The sequence below is a fragment of the Canis lupus genome, chromosome 10 (genome assembly GCF_011100685.1).
Source record: "Canis lupus familiaris isolate Mischka breed German Shepherd chromosome 10, alternate assembly UU_Cfam_GSD_1.0, whole genome shotgun sequence".
NCBI classification, from domain to species: domain Eukaryota; kingdom Metazoa; phylum Chordata; class Mammalia; order Carnivora; family Canidae; genus Canis; species Canis lupus.
Genome location: NC_049231.1, coordinates 60,275,122 through 60,296,580, shown reverse-complemented (window position 1 = coordinate 60,296,580; position 21,459 = coordinate 60,275,122). Strand labels below are relative to the sequence as shown.

The following is a 21,459-nucleotide window of genomic DNA, read 5'->3' as shown; positions in this document are numbered from 1 at the left end:
TTCAAATTGGTAGTGTTGTAGAGTATATGTAGGTAGAAATTTAATATACTTTTAAGATAATTATTATCTGTGATGAGAGAAAAAAACTATTCATTAGAATTTCTTTCTGAGTGAGCACAACCTTTGTTGAAAGTAACTCTCTGATACAATTAGAACAAAACTAAACACAGTGATGACATTGAATATGAATGGAAGTTTTCTTAGTGAAATGCTTCTACCTCAAGTAAATGGGGTGGATAACAGAGTATAGAAAAGAAATTATCAAAATACCCTATGGGCTGCATGATGTCATACCTTCCCCTCTGTCACTCCTTTCCTCACCCACAACACACATACACATGCATGCATAAAATTAAGAAATGCTTAAGACTGATGGATGAGTTACGTGTGTGTGTGTGTGTGTGTGTGTGTGTGAGAGAGAGAGAGAGAGAGAGAGAGAGAGAGAGAAATCAATGAAGCACTGGGTTTGGGTCCCAATTTTCCCGTGTAGCATAAGACAATGACTTCGTTTCGGGAGCATGAAAACTCAGAGAAAATGAGGTAAAGGAACTCACCAGAGGTTGAAGAAGGATATTTATTATTCCAGGAGGTACAGCTGGTCTTACAGAGTCAGGAGACCTTACATCACTGGGTTACACAGCTATAAAACAAAAGCTGAATTCCAGACTTAAAGAGTGCTTGGCAGGAATACTGCCAAGGGGATTTAACTTCCAAAAAGAATTTGCCTTTAAGGTCTTTCCAAAGTGGGAAACCTGTATTTCTATGATTATATCTATAGTTGAGAGAAATGACTAGCAAATTAGCCTTCTAATTATACTTCAGGACTACAAACTAATCCAGATGCTTAGATCAAGGCTGATTTACATAAAGGTACTCCATTATTTTACCTTCTGGTTCTAGAACAAAATCTTATAAAATGCAAACACTTTCTATCTCTGTTCATAGGGGCAACTATTAGAATTTCAGCTATGATACATGGCACAATCACAAAATATATGGAAGTAGAGAGGTCCAAGTTTCCAAGAAAATGTTGGCAATAAGGACATCTAGCTCACATTTTTAGTTCCAGAAAGCCACGATGCAGTGGATCCAAATATTTATATAAGCATGGACTACTTTCAGGGCTCCTGAGTAGCTCAGTTGGTTAAGTGTCCAACTTTTGATTTCAGCTTAGGGCATGATCTCAGGGTCCTGAGTTAAGCCCCTGAGATTAAGATTCTCTCTCCCTCTGCCCCTACCCACACTTTGCTGCTCACTCATATGTGTGATCTCTCTCTCTAAAAAAAAAAAAAAAAAAAAAGGTTACTTTTATTTTGCTTTTTCCCATGGTTTTATGTTTATTTTTTATAAAATGTGGATTCTCTAGCAAAAAATTTTATGCTAGGACAATGGAACAAAATGTAGTATAAATAAGAGGTTAATAATACAATAAGGCAACATTTACAATTATTAAACAAAAGTATTGAGAAAAAAATGAAGTATATTGAAAAAGACTGTTAAATTCTCAATACTATGAAATTGGAAATATCTGAAATACTTTGATCAGTATTTGGTATAATGAAAATGTTTCATTAGTCTCAGATGTTAATAAGAGCTAGGGTTTCTGATCAACATTATATGATCATTGTTATCACACTGAGAAAATATGATTTTAGTGAAAAGTAAAGAGATATGATGCACTAGTCAGTATGCAAAGCATTTTTGTATATTCATACAAAGTAAGTTATATGAAATTTGAAATACTAAAATAGCTTATGAACTTCCATTATTATAATCTTCATGTATCAGAAACCTCAAGATTTTAATAATAGCTACAGTCCTTACTACTCTTTACATTTATTTTTAAAAATTGAAAATTAAATTCAAATTATTTTTTAAAGATTTATTTATTTATTTATTTATGAGAGAGAGAGAGAGAGAGAGAGGCAGAGACACAGGAGGAGGGAGAAGCAGGCTCCATGCCAGGAGCCCGATGTGAGACTCGATCCCTGGACTCCAGGATCGTGCCCTAGGCCAAAGGCAGGTGCTAAACCGCTGAGCCACCCAGGGATCCCCAAATTCAATTATTTTTAAAAAGGCTTAGTGAGACTGCTAATTTTATCAACATGGTAGACAAGATAACCAGAAAGTTCTTCTTGCTAGAAATAGCTAAATAAAACATAATAAACATATTTTAATGTAGAATTGAGCAAGCAAGAAGGTTAACTAAATCCGAAAGCCAGAACTGAAGGAAAATCTGAAAAACAGAGAAGAAAGCTCCTATAATACCCTGGGAATGATTGAACAAAGATGCGCATGGACTCCTTGGAAATCCAGGGGCTTGGTTTTTAACATGTGCTAAACCAGAGATAGAAGAAAGAGCCCAAAGCTTCAGGAGAAAGGGGTGTGGCTATAATATTATCAGGCAAGTTAGACTTAAAGTCAGTAAGAATTACAAGAAATAAAAAGGGACAATACATAATGAAAGAAAGGTCAACTTAACAGGAACTCATGGCATGACAAACTGTGTATGCACCTAATAACAGAGTTTCAAAATACCTAAAACAAACACTGATGGAAATAAAGAGAGAAATATGCATGGCCTTAGTTATAGATTTTGACACTCTCTCAATAACTGATAGAACAAGCTAGACATAATTCAATAAGGATATACAATACTTCCACTGCTGATCTAAATGACATTTATGGAATAGTATAGTCAACAGCTGCAGAATTCACTAATCGTTTCATCTATACAGTGGACTATAAATCGATCTAAATAAATTTCAAAGTATTGAAACCTTACAGAACATTTTTGATAACAATGGAATTAAAATCTGGAATCAATAAAAATAAGTTACCTAAAAAGTTCCCCAAGTGCTTTAAAATTAAATAATACATTAGTCTGACCTATAGATCAAAGAAGAAATCATAAAGAGAAATTAGAAAATACTCAAATTGACAATGACAACCCAACATATCAACTATTGTGGGATACAACCTAGGCAGTGGCTAAAAAGGAATTGATAGTATTATATTAGTAAAGGGACAAAAAAGGAATAAAAATCAGTGATCTAACTTTCTATCTTAGGAAGTCAGAAAAGGAAGAGAATTATATTAAACCCATGTAGACGGAAAAAAAAAAAAAACAGCAATCAATGAGATAGAAAACAAGCAATAGAAAAAAGTGATAAAACAAAATTTGATTTTAAAAGATTAATAAAATCAATAAACTTGTATCAAAACTGACCAAGAAAAAGAAAACACAAAATAACAATATCAGAAATGAAAAAAGGACTATCAAGACAGAGCCTACAGCTAATAGGTTATTAAAAAATATTACATACAAATATATATATCAAGAAATTTATGAATTTATAATAAATGTAAAAGAATTTCTTATAAAATGCAAATGAATACATTTCTTACAAAATGCAATGTTCCAAAAGTGACATAGAAGAAATAGAAAATGTCCATAGCCCAATATCAACTAAATAAATTTAAATTGTTAGTGAAACCTTTCCCCCACAAAGAAAATACCAGACCCATCAAGTTTCACTGGTGAATTCTAGTAAATATTTTTTTAAAGTAATTGCAACTATCTTACACAAACTTTTCCCAAAAATAGGGAAGGGGAGGGGAGGTTATTTTCTTACTCATTGTATGTGCTAACATAACCTTAATATCAAAACCTGGTCTATAAAGAACTTATTAAACTCAACACCAAAGAAACAAACAATCCAATCATGAAATGGGCAAAAGACATGAACAGAAATCTCACAGAGGAAGACATAGACATGGCCAACATGCATATGAGAAAATGCTCTTCATCACTTGCCATCAGGGAAATACAAATCAAAACCACAATGAGATACCACCTCACACCAGTGAGAATGGGGAAAATTAACAAGGCAGGAAACAACAAATGTTGGAGAGGATGCGGAGAAAAGGGAACCCTCTTACACTGTTGGTGGGAATGTGAACTGGTGCAGCCACTCTGGAAAACTGTGTGGAGGTTCCTCAAACAGTTAAAAATATACCTGCCCTACGACCCAGCAATTGCACTGTTGGGGATTTACCCCAAAGATACAAATGCAATGAAACGCCGGGACACCTGCACCCCGATGTTTCTAGCAGCAATGGCCACGATAGCCAAACTGTGGAAGGAGCCTCGGTGTCCAACGAAAGATGAATGGATAAAGAAGATGTGGTTTATGTATACAATGGAATATTACTCAGCTATTAGAAATGACAAATACCCACCGTTTGCTTCAACGTGGATGGAACTGGAGGGTATTATGCTGAGTGAAGTAAGTCAGTCGGAGAAGGACAAACATTATATGTTCTCATTCATTTGGGGAATATAAATAATAGTGAAAGGGAAAATAAGGGAAGGGAGAAGAAATGTGTGGGAAATATCAGAAAGGGAGACAGAACGTAAAGACTGCTAACTCTGGGAAACGAACTAGGGGTGGTAGAAGGGGAGGAGGGCGGGGGGTGGGAGTGAATGGGTGACGGGCACTGGGTGTTATTCTGTATGTTAGTAAATTGAACACCAATAAAAAAAAAAATAAAGAAAAAAAAAAAAAAAAAAAAAAAAAAAAAAAAAAAAAAAACCTGGTAAAGATATTCTCAGGAAAACAAAAACAAAAAACTACAAACTGATACTTCTCATGACTGAACACACAAGAACCCTTCACAAAATATTAGCAAATTGAGTACAACAATATATTAAAAAGATAATTCATCATAATCATGTGGTTATGAAAATACATCATAGCTAATACACTTAGGGCTGGTTTCACATTTGAACATAAATCAATGAAATTCATTATATTAACCAAATAAAAAAGAAGAGCCTATAATCTTCTCAATAGATGCGGGAGGAAAAAAAATGACAAAACGTAACATTCATTCATTATAAACACTCTCCGAAAACTAGAAAGGGAAGGAAACCACCTCAGTGTAATAGAGGGTATCAGCTAAAAGCCCACAACCAACATCAGATTTAGTGGTTATGTAGTGAATATTTTCTGATTGGAAAATAATCTGACCTGTGGATCAAAGAAGAAATCATAAAGAGAAATTAGAAAATACTCAAAGGTTTCTGCTCTCACCACTTCATTTTACTGGGGGTCCTATATGGTGTATAAGACAAGAGAAAGAAATAAAAGATTAAATTGGAAAGGAACAGGTAAAATGGTCTTTTTTTTTTTTTTTTATGATAGTCACAGAGAGAGAGAGAGAGGCAGAGACACAGGCAGAGGGAGAAAGCAAGCTCCATGCACCAGGAGCCCGACGTGGGATTCAATCCCGGGTCTCCAGGATCGCGCCCTGGGCCAAAGGCAGGCGCCAAACCGCTGCGCCACCCAGGGATCCCGGTAAAATGGTCTTTATTCAGACAATATAATCATATACACAGAAAATTCTACAAAAATAGCTGCTAAGTCTAATAAGATCTTAGCATACAATTTTAAAAATCAGTTGTAGTTCTATATATATGCAACAAACACTTTTAAAAAAATCAGTTTCAAAAAAGTAATCCAGTTAACAATAACAATACAAGTAGGGCTGCCCCAGTGGCTTAGCGGTTTAGTGCCGCCTTCAGCCCAGGGTGCGATCCTGGAGACCCAGGATCGAGTCCCATATCAGGCTCCCTGCATGGAGCCTGCTTCTCCCTCTGCCTGTCTCTTTCTCTCTCTCTCTCTCTCTCTCTCTCTCTCTCTCTCTCTCTCCCTCTCTTTTGGTGTCTCTAATAAATAAATAAAAAATCTTAAAAAAAAAAAAAGAAACAATACAAGTGATCTCCCTGGGATTACTTCCCAAATAAACGATCTCCCACTACCTTTGTTTCAGGCTCACATAGACAGCTAATATCAAACAAAATATACATGATAATATACAGACAAATCTTGAAGTGTGAGTATATATAAAAAAATCAGGAATTGTAGGTTGGGGCAGCCCCGGTGGCACAGCTGTTTAGCACAGCCTGCAGCCCAGGGTGTGATCCTGGAGACCCGGGATCAAGTCCCACATCGGGCTCCCTGCATGGAGCCTGCTTCTCTCTGCCTCTCTCTCTCTCTCTCTCTCTGTGTCTCTATGAATAAATAAATAAAATCTTAAAAAAAAAAAAAGGAATTGCAGATTGTTTTTACTTTTTCATTTTGCTTAACCATATTTTCTAATTTTCCCCAATAATTTTCACATGTGTGTAATAAGAGAAAATAGTTACCACTCTATAAAGTTCTATTAAAAAAAATAGCCAAATGAATTCCCATTTGTGATGAGTGAGCTAATTTGCCAAAAATTATTGACTAAACCATCAAGAGTTAATATATCAACTTTAGAAACTTAAATGATAACATAATTGTTAATAATAAGCCATTGGGTTAAACATTATAAATATTTTAAATACTCCTACAAGGTCAAAAAAATTATCATAAGATCTTTTCATAAATTAATATTAATATAGATAATATTCAGAAATATTCATCAACAAAACATGAAAATATCATTATCTTTTCACATGTTATTCAATATGTATTTATTGAATATCAACTGTATGGAGGTATTACTCTGAGTAGGAAAACAGACAAAAATCTATTGAGAGCCAGACCTGTCCTAAATAGTTCACATGTATTAGATCCTTCATTCCCCACAATAATGAGCAGACGTTAACATGGTCTCCATTTCAAATGGGAAAACTGAGCCACACAGAATGAAGTGACTGGTATGAAATGACAGCATCTACACTGGTGAGTCTGATCCCAGAGTCTGTCTTAACCAATATGCTGAACACAATGCTCAAGGGTAAGCAAGGTAAAAAGGTTCATGTTCTCATGAAGTTCCCATGTTAGTAGTGGAATACGGAAAAGAGGCAAAAGAGATAGCCTGAGGATGGGGAATAAACTAGACTTCAGATGATCATTTACATCTAAGGTAAGTAAGATGTCGAATACACAATTAGATAAGTGAAATGAAGTGCATGAGAGGGGCCACACTGGAAATGGGAATCTGGGGCAGCCACTGGCAAATAGATGGACACTAAAGCCTCTGATTGAGATGAAGCCACAAGGGGAAGGTGTAAGTGGAGAGGCCAGGAGCCCAACGGCAAGCCCCAGGCACTGTAACATACAGGGACTGATGGGCTAGAGCAAGTCTGGGAGGGAACAGCCCCCAGGCCACAGAAAACTGAGTTTCCTCACAATAAACAAAAGATTAGTAATAATCCTAGAGATCCAGGAGAGAGGGCTCATCTGAATCAAACCCTTTCTCAAGTGTTGAGTGAAGGGGAGCAGGATCTTACTATAGACCAACCACAAGTTCTTGCAAATCCCATATAAATTTAAATCACTCAGGAATAGCCTGAAACCCCTCAAAGAACACTAAAATGAAGGTTTTTTACACAGTTAAACATCTTTTTATGAATGAAGAATGCTTCCCTTAAATAAATGAGTAAACCAAGAGTCTCATATATCAGCTTCCTGAAAACAGGATCTAACTTGTAGTATACCAAATTGTGTGTGAGATGACCTTACAGTTTGGACTCATTTGCAGATGCCATCAGAAATAAATTCTAACATTTAGGTCATACTGTATTATCTTTACCGTCTAGAATTCACATAAATATTGCCACCATCAAAATTGCTAACACGGATTAAATGTTTACTTTATATTAATTAATTAAACATTTACTTTATATTAATTAAACCTCACCAGAATCTTATGAATTAAATGCTTTTATTGTATCCCCCCCCTTTTTTTTAAGATGAGGAACTGACCCCCGCAGAGGTTTAAGTAACTTTTCCAATGTCAGCTAGAATTCCATCTTGGTTATAACTAGAGGCTTTGGTTCTTATTCTAGTAACACAGTAAATGCTTCAGGGTTCTGCCCTTAAAACTTCATGCTAAAATTTATTCCCTCTCTTCTCTCTGCTATCCATTTACCTAATAAACCCATCCTGCCAATAAAAGACAAGGAAAACAAGATAAAGTAACAGGAAAAGAATGAAGGAGAAACAGAAGAAGAGATAATCATAGCTGAAAACTTAGCTTAAAATTAAGTATGAATTTTAAGAAACTAAACAAATGAGCATAGAGAAAAGGAGAGGAGAGAGGGAGAGCGAGGCAAACCAAGAAACTGATTCTTAACGAGAACAAACTGACAGTGACCAGAGGGGAGGTGGACAGAGAGATAGGTTGAATAGGTGATGGGGATTAAGGAGTGTACTTGTCATGATGAGCACAGGGTGAAATATGAAATTACTGAATCACTAAACTGTATATCTGAAACTAATATTACACTGTATGTCAACCAACTGGAATTTAAATAAAAACTTAAAGAAAAAGTGTGAATGACTTTTGACTTTCCTAGCAGCACGGGCAAAAAGGACTTCACAATGGGTTACAATGGGTTACAAAATCTCCATTATCTAAAAAAGGAACACACCAGTCAGGCAAGAGACATTTCTTGTCTCAATTCTTATATCCAACAGTATTTCTTAAATGTGTTTATTTTAGGAAAACTGAACCATATAATGATAAGAGACCTCAAGCAATTCTTCCAATGGTAAAGAAATATTCATCTGGTGGCACTTAGGATTTTCCATTTAAAATGTGATCAACAGCTCAGTGTTCTCTTGTATGAGGCTGTTATAATACAGTTCATGACCATCTCAGCTTTTTTAAACAACTATAATAGTTGTCTAATGCCTTAAGAACCATGATATGAACTTTTACAACTGTCACATAAGCTCAATAGAAATAAGGCCTATAGTATGTATACTCTGTACAAATGGCCTATATCACATCTCTCTTAGAGGCAGAACATCTACATGAAACAAAATCTTGGCAAAAACTTCAACACATTGCTTGCCCCACAGCTCCAATTTATGTCCCTTCACAAGCAAATTGCCATGGGCTTTAACTAATGAAAAACTGGTTTGTTTTTAGAAAACATCCTCATTATCAGCTAATATAACAGAAATGACCAGGAAGAGCATGATTTAATATGGATTAAATGTGAATACAACTCAGAAGCTTTCTTCTTGTTGAATTAGATAATCAAAACTATTAAACAGTATTTCAAAATGCTTTTCATAATCCTAGGACCATTAATGTCATGTTCAAATCACTGTGGATTTTTGTTGTTGTTGTTGCTTTTACTATTCATAGGGATACAATGAATCATTGGCACATTTCCAGTGCAAGATGCATTTGAATAATACATGACATGCCCTTTAGCTAGCATCATGATGCCAGATTTAAAACAAGGTAAGAAGTTTCCTCCATGTACACTTGCAGTGTTCAGCTGTTCATAATCTATAGCGTTAACAATTTATCATCAAACCCAGCGACTTGCTGCCAACTTATCAAAGTGGCCACTGGATGCATATGATCAAGTCTGAGCATCTGGCTCTCCTCTGTTCCTGACATTAGCACAGACAACAGAATCAGTGGACTATTGAATGCAATTACAGTAAGCGAGACAGACAATAAAGATTGATAGCGCCTTCTCTTTTTATCACACACAAAACTAGTGGGGGTTAAAGCTTTGCCTTGAGCTGCCTTCATTTAACAATGATTGAAAATATGCAATTGTGTTGGTAAAACACTGTAGCCTGTACCACTTCATTTACTGGACACATTATCAAATTAAATGAAAAGTGAACTGCCAAAAGCAACAGTTATTATATATTAATGATGAATATTTACTTAGCATTGTTCACAAATCATACAGAGAACAGAATCCTTCTTGTTATCTTCTTTGCAGGTTACAGCTGAGTAGGTTTAACATTTCTATGTTTACGTTAAGTCTTCTGTCTACAAACCTCTAAATACAGACTTGCACGATTGGTTTTGTGACTATCCATGTGATTACAATGTGTAATTAATAAAATGCTCTAGTTGTAGATGAATCCTAATTATCGAAGAGCTCCCCCCCCCCCTTTGTAACCGTTCCCATTCTTGCAGCTTTTTTTGTAGCAAAAGACACTTAGTCAGGGATACATACTGTGACCAAAAGGTTAGGAACTCCAGCATCACTGAGATTCTAAAATATGGAATGTGAAGAAGACTCTCAAGATACTGACAAACCACAGATATATATTTTATATTTTTCTCTGAAGATTTTTGTTTTAGTAGCCATTGGGGACATAACAGTTCACCCATAACACGACCTCTAAAATAAGAAACATGCAAGGGGCAGAAGGCAAAATGGGTCAGAACAGAACTGAGGAGACATGGAAGGATGGATCCTATCTCACAGTTCATATGGGAGGAAATCACATTCTAAGCAAATACCAGTAAATCTGGCGAATACAAAAATAAGTGTCTCATTGTTAAGTGGACAAACATTTGGTGTGCATACCAGTGTGTCAGAAAGACTTGATGGCAGGCAGACATGATTGTTCAAAGTTATGTAGATTAATTCAAGGTTCTTTTAAAAACACACACATCTGGCCTTTCCTTTCCATCAATAGATATAGGAAAAGAAGGAGCTCATATATGAAATGCAATCATGTCTCTTTCTAAGAGTGAGATAGCCTGAAAAACTCTGCAACATATTCCAGACAAAAAGAAAAGAAGAGGTTGAAAACCAGTCATGGGCTTTGTAAAACCATCCCACTACTTATTCTGTAAACAATTAAATACATACTCAGAAGTGTTGACTTTGGAATTAGAGCACTGACCATATGCAGTTAATATAAATAGCAGCATGAAATATAGGATATTCAGCAAGTGTGGAAAACTCACCAAAGTAATATCACTACAGTGGACTGAGAATCTGGAAGCCAAAGGAGTGCTGAATCAGTATTCATGAATGTAAAGGAAACAATTAAGTTCTCTAGAATTTACCTGCAACCAAATTTAAGTGAAATCACTCTTTCTAGGCATATTCAACCTCTAAGGTTCTCATAGCCTTTTAAATCCTTTGGAGATGTGAAGCCTTTGGCAGTTACTCTCAAACCTAACTAACTGTCACACTTATCTTAGGAGATTTGTAAAATGCTGACCCCCTGGATCCCAATCTTTAGGATTTTCTCTTCAATACATTTGGGTGGAGCAATAGTACTCACTACAGAATATCTGGCAAATAATATATGGAAAGTGGAAAGAAAACCTATCTCCTATAAAGCCACAGTCTATGATCTATCTTTTTATCCATGCATACATTTTCATCTATCAATATAAAAGTCAATAATACTTTTAGTCACTTAGAGGGGGGTCACTTTATAGAAATTTAAATGAACAAGAAAATTATGTTGATGTCGACACCTGGGTGGCTCAGCAGTTGAGCATCTGCCTTTGGCTCAGGGCATGGTCCCAGGGTCCTGGGATCAAGTGCCACATCAGGCTCCCTGCATGGAGCCTGTTTCTCCCTCTGCCTATGTCTCTGCCTCTCTCTTTCTGTGTGTCTCTCATAAATAAATAAATAAATAAATAAATAAATAAATAAATAAATAAAATCTTTTAAAAAAAATTATGTTGATGGCTAAAAAAATCAACAAACTCCATATAATACAAATAAGAACATGACATGCTCTTGCTATGCCCTCAATAGCTATTTCTCACGGTTACTAATTACTATTAAATATAGATGTGTCTTTATAGTTTCTTTATATATTCACTTTTATTTTTTTTAAGATTTTATTTATTTATTCATAGACACAGAGAGAGAGGCAGAGACACAGGCAGAGGGAGAAAAGCAGGCTCCATGCAGTGAGCCCGATGTGGGACTCGATCCCAGGTCTCCAGGATTACACCCCAGGCCGCAGGCGGCACCAAACCGCTGTGCCACCAGGGCTGCCCTATATATTCACTTTTAATTTATTTGTGTATGCATTTTTCATAATCAAAATTGGACTACACATACTGTTTTGTAAATTGACTTTTTCACTTCATATTATTCTTATTTATATCTACATCTAATCTAAAGTTATCTATTTTGGGGGGCACCTTGGTAGCGCAGTCAGTTAAGCATCAGGACTCTTGATTTTGGCTCAGGTCATGATCCCAGGGTTGTGGGATGGAGCCCTACTCTGGCATCCATGTTCAGCAGAGAGTCTGCTAGAGATTCTCTTGCTACCTCTGCCCCTCCTGCTTGTGTTCTCTCTCTGTCTCTAAAATAAATAAATTAATTTAAAAAATAAGATTATATATTTTTCTTATTTTTAATGGCTATACAGTAGTCCACAGTATAAATAATCATAAATATTTTAACCTTTACCTTGCTTTCACTGTTGTCCTAATGTATTAATTGTTTTGTTTTTTTTTTGTATTAATTGGTTTTAAACATGCAAAAAAAATATGCTTCTATGGACATCCTTATACTCTATCTTCATTTGTATGTGGTTTTTTGTAATACAGAAATGGATACAGAAATGTAATACAGAAATATCTTTTGCATAAAAGATATGTGAATTGAAAATTTTAATAGATACTGAAAACCTGCCCTTCCAAAAAGCTATACAATTTCCTACTCTTACTTACAAAAAGTACAAAAAGGCCCATTTTTCCACAACTCATTGATGCTAAATAGTTTTCATAATTAAAAATTTTACCGATTTAACATATTAAAAGAATATCTCATTTTTAATTTTTTTAATTTTTTTTATTTTTTTATCATTTTTAATTTTTATTTTAAGCTTAATTTCATATGTTTATTAGTCATTCTCATTTTTTCCATGAACTACCTGTTTATATTCTATACCTATTTTTGTATTATGTGATTGATCTTTTTCTTACTATTTTATAAAACTTCTCTACTTGATTTTTAACTTTGTATATAATTTAAATACACAGAGATTTTGTCTGTTTCTTAGGATGGTCTTTCCCAACTGAAAATTATAAAAATCATCTCTTGTGTTGTATTTTCATACTTTCACAGTTATGTACAATATTACAATATGTTTGGTTTTTTTCAAAAACTCCAGGTGATTTTTCTCATCATCCAAATACAGCAATCACTGCCATTGACTGCAATGAAGCCCAAATAAATAGCTCAAATAGATGGGTTTGAATCCTGGCAATCTTTTTTTACTTCATTATTTATTTGTTACCTTGAGAAAATACACCTATCTCATAAGATTATGGAGAAGATTAAATAAGATAAAAAATATAAAGAGCCTAGCATGGTGTCTCCCATAGAGAAAATACTCAATAAACATCAGCTATTATTATCCTTAGAGTTATTAATTTACCATAGCTCCAACTCCTAGGATCACACCCTAAACTGAAGGCAGCGCTAAACCGCTGAGCCATCAGGGCTGCCCAACTCCTTGTTTTTGTATTGAATTCAAAGTGCCTTTCTATTTCCCAAGCTTCTCTCAAACTAAGGGCTATGTCTTGAAGTAGATTTTCATGGGACAATCTCCTTTATGAAGCCAAGAGCTCCTTAAGGAAATGTAACTTTAAAATAACAGGTAACAACAGATATTCCCTTAGTTACCAAGTATTTCTTTTTTTTTTTTAATTTTTTATTTATTTATGATAGTCACACAGAGAGAGAGAGAGAGAAAGGCAGAGACACAGGCAGAGGGAGAAGCAGGCTCCATGCACCGGGAGCCCGATGTGGGATTCGATCCCGGGTCTCCAGGATCGTGCCCTGGGCCAAAGGCAGGTGCCAAACTGCTGCGCCACCCAGGGATCCCCAGTTACCAAGTATTTCTAAAGTAGTTGGGGCCTGAGGGCCTTAAGAGTAAAGTACTGGCTGATGGAAGTTGATTACAGTAGAGCATATTGAGTACTACTGGCAACACTTTACCTAATCCTAAGAATGTGTTTGGCACTTAACTATACATTTTATTTTATTTTTTTTAATTATTTTTTTTTATTGGTGTTCAATTTACTAACATACAGAATAACACCCAGTGCCCGTCACCCATTCACTCCCACCCCCCGCCCTCCTCCCCTTCTACCACCCCTAGTTCGTTTCCCAGAGTTAGCAGTCTTTACGTTCTGTCTCCCTTTCTGATATTTCCCACACATTTCTTCTCCCTTCCCTTATTTTCCCTTTCACTATTATTTATATTCCCCAAATGAATGAGAACATATAATGTTTGTCCTTCTCCGACTGACTTACTTCACTCAGCATAATACCCTCCAGTTCCATCCACGTTGAAGCAAATGGTGGGTATTTGTCATTTCTAATAGCTGAGTAATATTCCATTGTATACATAAACCACATCTTCTTTATCCATTCATCTTTCGTTGGACACCGAGGCTCCTTCCACAGTTTGGCTATAGTGGCCATTGCTGCTAGAAACATCGGGGTGCAGGTGTCCCGGCGTTTCATTGCATTTGTATCTTTGGGGTAAATCCCCAACAGTGCAATTGCTGGGTCGTAGGGCAGGTATATTTTTAACTATACATTTTAAAAAGACTTGTGGGTAACCTCTGTCTGGCACTCCCCAGTCCTGAATGTCCTGTGGCCTCTGCTGTGTCTGGGACTCTCAGACTCTCAGACTCAGGCTGAACCAGTGGACAAGGAGAGGGTGTGGTGGCTTGTCTCAATGAGAGACCAGAGGACACACATCCCATGTGTGCCCCTCATGCTTCACAGACTGAGCTTCCCCAGAGGAAAACAAGCCTGGCTCCTGGGGACACTCAGGCTATTAAAAGACCCCAGCCCCTCTTTTCTACTGTCCCTCTGACTCATTATTCCACTTTTTGACCAAGGATCTTTAGAGGACAGGGCGTAACATTAAACCCTACTTGTGAGTCCAACTCTCTATCAAAGTCCACTTAAACTAACAGAAAAAGAACTTGCTCCTAGCTCCACCTCTATCTAACAATATGTAATCAGAGGAAATTCAGGAAAGGCATTACATTTTGTCCAGCACCAGTGAAGAGTACAGCTTTCTGTAAGCATCTGTGGTTGTTGTTATTATTATGTAAATGATAATAATAATGTAAATAATATTTATTGAGCACTCTCTTAGTCTGCTAGGGCTGACATAACAATATATCACAGACTGGGTAGCTTAATCAACAGCAATTTATTTCTCATAGTTCTAGAGGCTGGGAAGTCCAAGATCAAGATGTGGGCAGAATCAGTATCTGGTGAGGCACTATCCAGCCTGCAGATAGCTGCCTTTTGACTGTGTTGCTTTTCCTTAGTGGTGCTCCTAAAGAGACAAAAATCCCTCTTTTCTCTTCTTCTAAGGGCACTAAGCCTAGCATGACAGTCTCACTCTCATGATCTAATCTAAACCTAATTACTTCCCAAAGGTCCTGCCTCCAAATTCTATCACATTGGGGTGAGGGCTTTAACTTATGAATTGAGAAGGACATAAACATTCAGACCATAATCATAATAAGCATTTACTGTGACTAGGCACCATGCCATATACTTTATACATATCATCTCAATTAATCCTCCCAGCAACTTTTTGAAATGGTTCTACTTATTATCCATAATATATAGAGGCAGAATCAATCAAGGGAATAGTGTGGCTGAGCAACTTGCTCAAGGTCAGAGTTAGTATGTGTGGAATTGACTCAAAAACCTGCCTTCTTAGCCCCCATGATAAAACTGTCTGCCCTGCTGCCATGCTGTTCTAGTAGGAGAAAGAGATGACTTTCTCTTTTTTAAAAAAATTCAGGCAAGATTTGTTTGTTTTTTTTTAAATAAGCTTTTTTCTGTTCTTAAAAAAATTCAGGCAAGATTTGTTTGTTTGTTTGTTTGTTTTTAAATAAGCTTTTTTCTCTTCCCCCAACCCTCACTTCTTAAAACATAACCACCTACATTAATTGTAATAAATTACCTTCAGTCAGTTCTAAATAAACATACAGAAGAGAATGAAGGTTGGGGGGAATGAATCTCTAAGTAAGCTAGCTGAAATGAATGGAGAAAGTATCATTCTACCAAATATTTTGGAAGTTCCGTTGTTAGAGGCTGAATCGTGTGCTCCCAAGTTCGTATGTTAAAGCCCTAACCCTCTCAGAACATAATCATATTTGTAGAGAATGTCTTTAAAGAAATAACTGAGTTAAAACTGGGACTTTAGGGTTAGCCCTAATGCAATATGACTGGTGTCCTTATAGGAAGAGGAAATGTGGACACAGAGAGATACCAGACACAAACACACAGAGAGGACAACCGTGTGAGGACACAGGGAGAAGATGGACGTTTTGCAAGCGAAGGAAGAGGCCTCAGAAAAAAAAAACAACCCTGCTGACCAACGTGAATCTCAGACTTCCAGATTCTAAAATTGTGAGAAATAAGTCTCTGTTACTTAAGCCATCCAGTATGGCATTTTGTTATGGCAGTCCTAGAAAAATAATATACTGGTATTTTTGTCAAAGAAACAGGGGGGAGCCAGAATGCAGGAGTCACCAGGAATTCTGCCCTAACTCGTGGTTTCTATACGGGCTACTAGTAATTTGCAAGGATTTTTTTAAGGGATTAAAGTGGGAGTCTAAAGGGTACAAAGATAATCTTAGCCCTGAGGAAAATAACGATTTGCTCTTGAAAATACCTCTATTTTTTCACAACTAGGACTTTTAAAATTCCCTGTACATAAATAGTCAGGTACTTTCTCCCTTTTTTTCTCTCCCTCCTCCTCTTAACATCTCATTCACCATCCCTATTGTGATTGGCCTGTGTCCTCCACAGGACAGGTGTGCTGATTAGATATAAATAGATGGACTAAAGAGAAATGAGTTAAATAGAAATATGGCATGAGGTTCTAGCCAGAGAAACTTCTTAACATCCAGTTCAGATTACATATTGGTTGAGTAGGACAAGTAGCAAGAAATCAACTAATTTCTGCTATGTGTGGTTTACTCACTCACATTACCTCATCACAGCCATGTCTCCTCTTTGCCATCAGTCAATGGGCTGGGAGCAAAATCAAACACTGACCTGAGCTGAAACCTACAGCCATGCTCCCCCAGGAGCTGTGGGATAACTGGCTTTATGCCAGGAGAAGTAAGCTTTCCTTCATTTCTGCTCACTAACAACCTTTCCTCTCTTTTGTTTGGGTCTTAATGACCTAAACCCTTCACAAGAGGTTCACCTTATTTTTTTTTCTTCTTTTTTTTTTTTTTTTTTTTTTTTTGCTGGACATGAACCCAAACTGGCAGATAACCCAAAGAAATAAATATAATTTAGATGTAAAATAAAATCTATCTATCCGTGTGTGTATGCATGAATGTGTTTCTCACTGGCATGCACCAGATTGGACTAAATGGCAGGAATTTCCCAAGGGAAGATAACCTCCAGATACTGCTACAAAGGCTTTATTCCCCACACTCTGCAAATTATTTAATTTAAACACTGCTTGATATGACTCTCTGAGGAGAAGGGTGTTTTCCCAGACCCATTTTTAATTTGTTGGTGTGTATACATGCATGTGTGTATATAGAACTGATCTAACAACACATTCACTACTTCAGAGAGTCTAAGCACAAGCTTCTGATTGCACAACCAGGGGCTTCAAATTGCTAAGAGTAGGAAAATGATGAAATATACATGTAATTTCTTCTCTTCTTTTGGTGAGAAAAAATAGGCAGAGGTTCAGTTGTTTATCAGGTAGGGTCTCCACCCTGGACATTTTCCATTTTCTTGGGAGACATAAGTAAATATTTTTTAAAAATCTTGTCTGTGTGTGTGTGTGTGTGTGTGTGTACCTGCACCACAATTAATTTCTCACGGTAGAAAAATGGTCACATCCATTGATGCATTTTACTAAAGCATGAGAAGCAATGCAAAGATTAAAGAATCAGTTTTCATCAGCATTGGGTAGTGCTGTTCATGGGCCAGGGAGATAATTTATAGCATTCTTTTAATCTTTCTGCCCCTTCCACTAGCTTACGTTCTACTGCTTTTCTACTACATATTAATAAGGGAAGGATACCCAGTGAAACAAAACCCTGAGTGTCCTATTATGTATTTTGCCAAACTTCATCATGAAAAATCTTGCTTTTTTAAAGAGTTTATAGGTCCCATTAAAGGATTCAAAGTAATTTCTCCCCTAGACAGAATTTCTTTACATAAGGTTCCACAGAAGGGCTAACCCTGCCACGAATGCAAACTTGGGCACATAGGGCCCACACTGGAGAGTCTTGTTATCTTGGCTAAATCAATTTAAAAGCAAATAAGCATTAGGCAAAATTTCAATATTAACTTACTCTTCTTACTTCTTCATCACAGCAAGCTAAAGTATGTGAACTCTCTTTCAACCTTCACCTAGGCTTCCTCTTTTCTCTCCCTATGTGGTGCCCTCCACACAAGTAAAGTGACCTCCTTCCTCCTACCAGCCTAGTTATTTATTGACACAAGCTTGCATTCTGGGGCATTATCAGCTTAATGCATAATTCAAAATCTCTCGGTTGTGGCCTGCACTTTTGCCTTATCCCTTGCATTCTGAATGAAAGATAAGGGGAAGCATTTCCAAAGTGGGCACACAAAAGCGCTCCTCAACACTAACGTTGCCTCTTTCCCCTCCCTTGCATGTCAGCCTCCCCCACCACTCAGAAAACTGTACACCTTGCAGCTCACACACACATACCCACAAAGGTACTGTACTAAGAAGAAAACACTCCCAGAGATAGTCTTAAGGCTTACGCTGAGTGGGGACCCAAGAACCTTTGGGATGAAGGGGTCTCTAAAGTGGAAAAACCACAGTTATTCCCTTAACAGTCACATTCTAGGCTGGCAGCCAGATATTTTCAGCAAAGCAATAGTTTCAAATCTCTGCAATTCAAAAAAAGAAACACCAGCTTTAGAATGTGTGTGAGTGTTTGTGTGTGTGTGTGTGTGTGTGTGTGTGTGTGTGTGTGTTTTCCAGTGGGGCAGTAGAAGTTGTGTGTCTGGTGGAGTGGGAAACAGGAAGGTGAATGGGAAGAGGGGGCAGATGGGAAAGGCTTAACATGTTGGAAGGAAGGAGAAAAGAACCCAAAAGGAAGAGTGGGGGAGGGAAGGGCAAAAGGGAAAGAAAGAGGGTTAGGGTACAAACTGATTCGGGAACTGTAAGGGGAGAGAGACATAAGTTTGAGAAGAGAGGCCTTCAAGATCAACTGTATTAGGTTAATACAGACAGAATCAATTCAGTAAAAGTGGCTCAAGTGATTTTTTTTTCCCATAGTGAATTGACTGCTTCTGATTGGATTGATTAAATTAACTAGGTTTTTTTTTTTTCTTTTTTTAATGATGTGTGAAGAGAGAAAATGAGTGCATAAGCCCACCTGCAAATACACAGAACCCGGTAGACTGCTTGATTTGAACACATTAACAACCTTACCAGCATAAAAAAATATATACACACACACTCTCATATGTATGTATGCATATGAGTGTGTGTGGAAATGTTGAATTTTGTCAAAACTGCCACAGCTGTCCCCCAAAATATTCATAACCATATACAATATACATACATACATACATATTCTGAGTTGTTTTCTTTCTATGGTCCCAAAATTAATCGTCTTTTTGGAAAGAAGTTTATCCTTGACAGAGTAAGGATGCTGTATAAATGCACCAATATAATTTGTCAGCACCATTTTTAAAAGTACGGTTCACCTCCTCTAATGTACTTTTGTCAAAGTCAGAATATGATACTAAAAATCATAAGGTCGCCGATATCATTGGACTTATTACTAAAGTGGGCTTCTAGTAGAAGCTTTTTACATGCATTTCGAGTCCACCAAGCAATAATTCCTCCTTTTGTTATAAACATAAAGACATGAATTATTAAAAAATTAAAGACATTTAGAATAATGGTCCTCCATACGCAAAGTATTTATTTCAACTTTCATCATTCATAGTTTATTGCATTGATTTTTTTTTTCCATCAGTTTACTTAGTATTAGGCTTCCACTGAACTCATCAATAAGAAATGAATTTTGGTAACTTTCAAATCCACTATATTACTTTTCCTTTTATTTGTAGTGAATTTTTCTTCTCTCCATGGTATTACTGCAATAAGTCAGTCATTATTTCTTTATGTTTTCCCTTCTTTCTTTAGTATTTCATTTCCCTTTACAGCACATCTTGTGATCACAAAGAAAACAGAGACACTTATTTCTTTTAACAGTTGAAATTGCTGCAAGTGATTTAGCTGTCATTTAATTTGATTCCTCTCTTCTGTCTGTGGAGAAATATGTTTAATGTACTGGAAATTATGTTAATAAGAAAAAGCATTATCTCATTTAATGAAACAAATATACAAATATTTCAAAATAAAATAAAGAGGCAATCTTCACTGAGAAAAATGTCTCTTATGGTTTGCATAAAACAAACAAATGAGAAAAAATATGAATACATTGAAACACTAACAAAAATTATGCCTACCCAAATAATCCACAATTTAATCAAATACTTTTTTGAAAAATATGGGTACATATTAAGGATCAAACTATTAATTTTATATATTTTATATTTTTATTTTATATTTTTATTTTATATATATATTTTTATTTTTAATTTTATTTTATATTTTATATTTTTTTATTTTATATAATTTTATATTACCAATTACCTCAAGAAAGATCATTTTAGGGCAGCCCCAGTGGTGCAGCAGTTTGGCACCTCCTGCAGCCTGGGGTGTGATCCTGGAGACCCGGGATCGAGTCCCGCGTAGGGCTTCCAGCATGGAGCCTGCTTCTCCCTCTGCCTGTGTCTCTGCCTTTCTCTTTCTCTCTCTCTGAATAAATAAAAACATCTTTAAAAAAAAAGAAAGATCATTTTATTTTTCTAGAATGGACATTGGGTTTTTGAAAAGTTTTCTTTGTATTTTTTCTCTTCTGTTTCAATTGGTCTTTCAATGATTGCTATTGCTTGAATTAATAATTATCAGCTATCTCATTGAAAATATGACCCAATCCATGTAACTATAAGAAAGGTTAGAATTCCTTTGATTTTGCTAATCAAAACAGAGTCAATGAACTCGTTCCAAAGCTTTTATATATTAAAATTTATCTAATGCACAAAAAGGTTAAATAAATATTGTTAGTGATTTGAGCAAAACTTGAAGCAATTATGTAATAAAAGCATGACCACAGTAACAGAAACACATAATTAGCAATTTAATTACTGGCATGAAGACAAGCTAAAGACGTCAATAAAAAAAAAATCTTTAGTGACAAGTGATTTTATTCTCTTTACTGCAATTTGTGAGAAATATTCACCACCTGATGAGCAAAACCATTTCTATACAAAATACCGACCCCTCCACACACTAAAATACCCAATTTAAAATATTTCTGATCTCATATCATTGTATGGTGAATCGTTACATTTTCTCCCATTTAGATTAGCACTTTCTCCTCTCTGAAAATACAATATTTCTAGTCAGCAAGTAAAGAACATTATTTTTTTTAAATGAGTTAAAGTAGCAGGTGTTCTTTGTTTCAATTTCATTTTTTTTCCAGCTTCAATAATGTGCTTGACAGGAACGCTTCCTGTATATGACATCCCAAATATCCTATCTTTTCTTAACTTCTAAGTTTCAGCTGAGAAACACACATAAACCATGG

At 36.1% G+C, this 21,459-nt stretch overlaps 1 long non-coding RNA gene across 1 annotated transcript; it reads right to left on the bottom strand.

The window, feature by feature from the left end:
• Nucleotides 1-19,842: 19,842 nt before the first annotated feature.
• LOC111097768 lies at nucleotides 19,843-20,521 on the bottom strand. Its single transcript, XR_005366034.1, has 2 exons — nucleotides 20,463-20,521; nucleotides 19,843-20,072 (listed from the first exon to the last, which is right to left on the bottom strand). It is a non-coding gene; the product is annotated as an uncharacterized LOC111097768 (long non-coding RNA).
• Nucleotides 20,522-21,459: the final 938 nt, after the last annotated feature.